Here is a 6,443-nt window from a genome sequence, read left to right on the forward strand (position 1 = left end):
CGATGGTGCCCGGCAGGACGGCGAGGGGCCGAGCCGCCGCCTCATGGCGGTTGGCGAAGCCGCCCTCAGGCCGCAGGCGCCGGGAGGGCGGCGGTTGAGGGGCGGTTGGCGGCGGCTCTTCGGTAGGCCTTGCGGGGTTGGAGCTGCCCCGGGGGAGCCTTCGGTCCCCTCAGCGCTAGGGTGGGCTGAAGGGCCGGCGGGGACCCTCCTATGTTGGTATACTGCTCTCTGAAAAGAGTACTCACTTCTGGTAACTTTTCCAAACACGCACCAGAAACAGCGCCCATCAGAAGATGGTGCAAGCTGGGGGCATGCTCGCCTTGCAGCTGAGGCAATGGACTGGTGAGCTGCTGCCAGAAGAGGCAGTCATGCTACTTCCCCTGTGCTCTGCTGTGTGCTCCTGCCCTCCTGTGCATTGGATACAAGACCTGTGCAAGGACAGCATGAGTTGGTGCAGCTGGATTGTCTGGCAGAACACTAATCCTGTCAGTAAACCAAAAAATCTGTCAGGGCCGATCCATTTTGTCATAGTCAAAATGGGATATCATAGAATCATAGAATAGAATATCCTGAGTTGGAAGGGACCCTTAAGGATCATCAAGTCCAACTCTTGACACCGCACAGGTCTACCCAAAAGTTCAGACCATGTGACTAAGTGCACAGTCCAATCTCTTCTTAAATTCAGACAGGCTCGGTGCAGTGACCACTTCCCTGGGGAGCCTGTTCCAGTGTGCAACCACCCTCTCTGTGAAGAACCCCCTCCTGATGTCAAGCCTAAATTTCCCCTGCCTCAGCTTAACCCTGTTCCTGCGGGTCCTGTCACTGGCGTTAATGGAGAAAAGGTCTCCTGCCTCTCGACACCCCCTTACGAGGAAGTTGTAGACTGTGATGAGGTCTCCCCTCAGCCTCCTCTTCTCCAGGCTGAACAGGCCCAGTGACCTCAGCCATTCTTCGTACGTCTTCCCCTCCAGGCCTTTCACCATCTTCGTAGCCCTCCTCTGGACACTTTCCAACAGTTTCATGTCCTTTTTATACTGTGGTGCCCAGAACTGCACACAGTACTCGAGGTGAGGCCGCACCAGCGCAGAGTAGAGCGGGACAATCACCTCCCTTGACCTACTAGCGATGCCGTGCTTGATGCACCCCAGGACACGGTTGGCCCTCCTGGCTGCCAGGGCACACTGCTGGCTCGTATTCAACTTGCTGTCTACCACGACCCCCAGATCCCTCTCTTCTAGGCTGCTCTCCAGCGTCTCATCGCCCAGTCTGTACATGCAGCCAGGGTTTCCCCGTCCCAGGTGCAGGACCTGGCACTTGCTCTTATTGAACTTCATGTGGTTGGTGATCGCCCAGCTCTCCAACCTGTCCAGATCCCTCTGCAAGGCCTTTCCGCCCTCATTCGAGTCCACAACTCCTCCAAGTTTGGTGTCATCAGCAAACTTGCTCAAAATACCTTCTATTCCTACATCCAGATCGTTTATAAAAATATTGAAAATCATATCCATGATTTTACCAGGCACTGACGTGAGACTGACAGGCCTGTAATTGCTAGGGTCTTCTTTCTGACCCTTCTTGAAAATCGGCACAACATTTGCCAGCTTCCAGTCTACCGGGACCTCTCCAAATTCCCAGGATCGTTGAAAAATAATTGAGAGAGGTTCCGCGATGACATCCGCCAGCTCTTTCAGCACCCGGCAATGAATCCCATCTGGACCCATGGACTTGTAGGGATCCAGGTGGAGTAGCAAATCCCGTACACGTTCAGGGTTGGTTGGGAGTTTGTCATCCCCACTGTCCCAGCCCTCCAGCTCAGGGCACCCTGGGTCCCGAAGCCCATCATCGGCATTGAAGACAGAGGCAAAGAAGGTGTTAAGCGTCTCTGCTTTGCCTATGTCATTGTCTGTGAGGAGACCTTCCCTATCAAGGAGCAGCCCTATGTATTCTTTAGTTCTCCTTTTTCCATTCACATATCTAAAAAAAACCTTTTTATTTTCTCTCACAGACACAGCCAGCTTCAACTCTAGGTGTGCTTTGGCCACACGAACTTTCTCCCTACAAACACGAACAGCATCTCTGTATTCTTTCCATGACACCTGGCCCTCCTTCCAGTAGCGAAACACTCTCTGTTTCCGCCTAATCTCCATTAGAATGTTCCTGGTCAGCCACGCCGGCCTCCTGCCCCGCCTACCTGATTTGCGATATTTAGGAATTGCCTGATCTTGTGCTTCTAGGAGGCATCACTTAAAGATATGAGGGTGTTTTCTTTTTCTTTTTTTTTTTTTTTTTTTTAAGATGAGGTACCTCTGTCAAAGGTTGTTAACATATGTAGGATGTAAGTACCTTCGATACATTGTCAAAACACACACACCACTTCACTATCCTTCAAATGTAGTGAGGTGTCCTGCAGAGGCCTGAAGAGACAAGTCTGGGCAGAAGATAAACCAGGAACCAGAAGTAGAGAAATTCTCACAACCTTATCGTACGCATATTTTGGATATTCATCTTCTAGCTTTTCGAGACTGTTAATTCAAAGTAGTTCAGCTTTTTACCTCAGTGTATTAAGTTCCAGGTGCCTCATTTGACCAAACTGAAAATGTCACTGATAGTTTCTGATCCCTGTTCTCCTTCCTGGGATAGCTCAATGCCTCCTGACAGATAGTGTAAGGTTTGTGGGGTAGGCTTTGGGAGATAATAGAAACAGAAGAGAAGTCAGTGTGAGTCCAGCTCAACATCCCCCTGGGTTTGTGTTCAGTTTGTCAGTACTTGAGACCAGTCCCTAGGGAAAAGTACGGGAACAGTGGGTGAACAAGAAGTTTAATCTATAGTAAGATCTTCACGCTCTTTGGAATGATTTAATGTAGTGTGTTTCATCTTACACTTCAGATAATTTTCACTCAGAAACCTTTGGCAAGGCATCCACTCACAGTGGATCCACATAGCTAGTGCTTCCGCATCCTCCACTTCACTTTGTATTCCAGGCAACGTTTAGCACCCGCTTCTCTGCCTAGCCTTATGAAAATTCAGGTACAGCATCGGTTTTATGGTTCATCTTAACCACCAGCTTGTGTATTGGTGGTGAAACATGCTGGCAGTAAGAGGCAGTGTAGTGCAGCTCGTTACAAGCTTGCGTGCTGCTGGAGGTGCCTACTACAAATGCTCAGCGTCTAACAGAATTTAACGACAGGCAAAGGTGGGAAGGCTGTTTCACTCAGAAATGAGTAGTTGCATTGTTTCTTAGGTAATCCAAATCTTCCCCTTTCTGAGGTGTATTTCTATTCAAGCTTTATGCTGTTAGAGGATTTCTTGAACTGGGCTTCAGAAGGGTGCTCCCTACCTTTGTCCCCCTCAAGTCTGAGGGAAGTCGGTTGTTAGACCCTTCCTGATAATGTCTGCTCTCACTGTAGCAGGTATGGAAGACCAAAAGGGTCCGTTCGGTTTGTGATGAAATTAACCAAAGTTAAATTTCTGCATCCTTCCCGGGAAGCACATAGCTCTCTGCAGACGGGGCTGTGGGACTAATTCTGATTACAAAACCTTGCTAGCTGAAAACATCAGATAATAATTAAAAAATAAAGAAGTCACTAACTGGTCAGTAGTCAAATGCAGATTTAGGAGGAGAAAAAAGACTTTTGGGGAAGTAACTTTAGCTTTCCTAATCAGAACAACTTCATCTCAGGAGTTGTTGGACTGGTGAGCTGCTGCCAGAAGAGGCAGTCATGCTACTTCCCCTGTGCTCTGCTGTGTGCTCCTGCCCTCCTGTGCATTGGATACAAGACCTGTGCAAGGACAGCGTGAGTTGGTGCAGCTGGATTGTCTGGCAGAACACTAATCCTGTCAGTAAACCAAAAAATCTGTCAGGGCCGATCCATTTTGTCATAGTCAAAATGGGATGTGAGGGTGTTTTCTTTTTTTTTTTTTTTTTTTTTTTTTTTGTTTAAGATGAGGTACCTCTGTCAAAGGTTGTTAACATATGTAGGATGTAAGTACCTTCGATACTTTGTCAAAACACACACACCACTTCACTATCCTTCAAATGTAGTGAGGTGTCGTGCAGATTTGAGAAAGTACTTCACAGGTGTTCTGAAGCACCGAATAGCCTATGTAGTGTAGGTATCTTTTACTACACGCAGAATCCCTGCCATCAAGTAGTTAGGTAGACAGTTGTAATTATAAAGTAGTATTTTAGTTTGTGAGACTGTTAGACTTCCATGAGGCTGAAATATCTGCACATTTTCTGTTGGCTAAAGAAGCATTGAGTTATGTGCTCTACTGTAGAAACATTTCAAAATAGCCATGACGTGAACTGTCAGAATAAAGGATGCTTGTGCATCTTTCTTCTTGAACCTGTACTGATGCTGCTGCCTATCAACCCTGGGAACTTCAATCTACCTTTGTGCTAGTGCCATTTATTTATTTCTTTATTTTATGTGTATATAGTTTTACTGTGATATTGCCATTGAAACACAGGAAGGTTTGGGGCACGGATATATTTTTTATATACACAATATCTTAACTGCTGTTCTTAGTTCTATCAGCGTGCTTGTTAACTAATTTGAACAGATGATCAAACTATAAGTATGGAATGTAAGCTTAGTATTTCATGTTTTGTACTTCTGCTGCGACCCAAAAGAACTAAAATCATAGCACCGAGGACCGAATTGTACTGTGGTCATTTTGAACCCTGAGCTGTGCTGTCCTGCCGCTCCGTAGTGAGACAGAGGTGCGCTGTCCCACCGGCCTGAAGAGACAAGTCTGGGCAGAAGATAAACCAGGAACCAGAAGTAGAGAAATTCTCACAACCTTATCGTACGCATATTTTGGATATTCATCTTCTAGCTTTTCGAGACTGTTAATTCAAAGTAGTTCAGCTTTTTACCTCAGTGTATTAAGTTCCAGGTGCCTCATTTGACCAAACTGAAAATGTCACTGATAGTTTCTGATCCCTGTTCTCCTTCCTGGGATAGCTCAATGCCTCCTGACAGATAGTGTAAGGTTTGTGGGGTAGGCTTTGGGAGATAATAGAAACAGAAGAGAAGTCAGTGTGAGTCCAGCTCAACATCCCCCTGGGTTTGTGTTCAGTTTGTCAGTACTTGAGACCAGTCCCTAGGGAAAAGTACGGGAACAGTGGGTGAACAAGAAGTTTAATCTATAGTAAGATCTTCACGCTCTTTGGAATGATTTAATGTAGTGTGTTTCATCTTACACTTCAGATAATTTTCACTCAGAAACCTTTGGCAAGGCATCCACTCACAGTGGATCCACATAGCTAGTGCTTCCGCATCCTCCACTTCACTTTGTATTCCAGGCAACGTTTAGCACCCGCTTCTCTGCCTAGCCTTATGAAAATTCAGGTACAGCATCGGTTTTATGGTTCATCTTAACCACCAGCTTGTGTATTGGTGGTGAAACATGCTGGCAGTAAGAGGCAGTGTAGTGCAGCTCGTTACAAGCTTGCGTGCTGCTGGAGGTGCCTACTACAAATGCTCAGCGTCTAACAGAATTTAACGACAGGCAAAGGTGGGAAGGCTGTTTCACTCAGAAATGAGTAGTTGCATTGTTTCTTAGGTAATCCAAATCTTCCCCTTTCTGAGGTGTATTTCTATTCAAGCTTTATGCTGTTAGAGGATTTCTTGAACTGGGCTTCAGAAGGGTGCTCCCTACCTTTGTCCCCCTCAAGTCTGAGGGAAATCGGTTGTTAGACCCTTCCTGATAATGTCTGCTCTCACTGTAGCAGGTATGGAAGACCAAAAGGGTCCGTTCGGTTTGTGGTGAAATTAACCAAAGTTAAATTTCTGCATCCTTCCCGGGAAGCACATAGCTCTCTGCAGACGGGGCTGTGGGACTAATTCTGATTACAAAACCTTGCTAGCTGAAAACATCAGATAATAATTAAAAAATAAAGAAGTCACTAACTGGTCAGTAGTCAAATGCAGATTTAGGAGGAGAGAAAAGACTTTTGGGGAAGTAACTTTAGCTTTCCTAATCAGAACAACTTCATCTCAGGAGTTGTTGGACTGGTGAGCTGCTGCCAGAAGAGGCAGTCATGCTACTTCCCCTGTGCTCTGCTGTGTGCTCCTGCCCTCCTGTGCATTGGATACAAGACCTGTGCAAGGACAGCGTGAGTTGGTGCAGCTGGATTGTCTGGCAGAACACTAATCCTGTCAGTAAACCAAAAAATCTGTCAGGGCCGATCCATTTTGTCATAGTCAAAATGGGATGTGAGGGTGTTTTCTTTTTTTTTTTTTTTTTTTTTTTTTTTTGTTTAAGATGAGGTACCTCTGTCAAAGGTTGTTAACATATGTAGGATGTAAGTACCTTCGATACTTTGTCAAAACACACACACCACTTCACTATCCTTCAAATGTAGTGAGGTGTCGTGCAGATTTGAGAAAGTACTTCACAGGTGTTCTGAAGCACCGAATAGCCTATGTAGTGTAGGTATC

The sequence above is a fragment of the Aythya ferina genome (genome assembly GCF_964211825.1).
Source record: "Aythya ferina genome assembly, chromosome: 16".
In the NCBI taxonomy this organism is placed as follows: domain Eukaryota; kingdom Metazoa; phylum Chordata; class Aves; order Anseriformes; family Anatidae; genus Aythya; species Aythya ferina.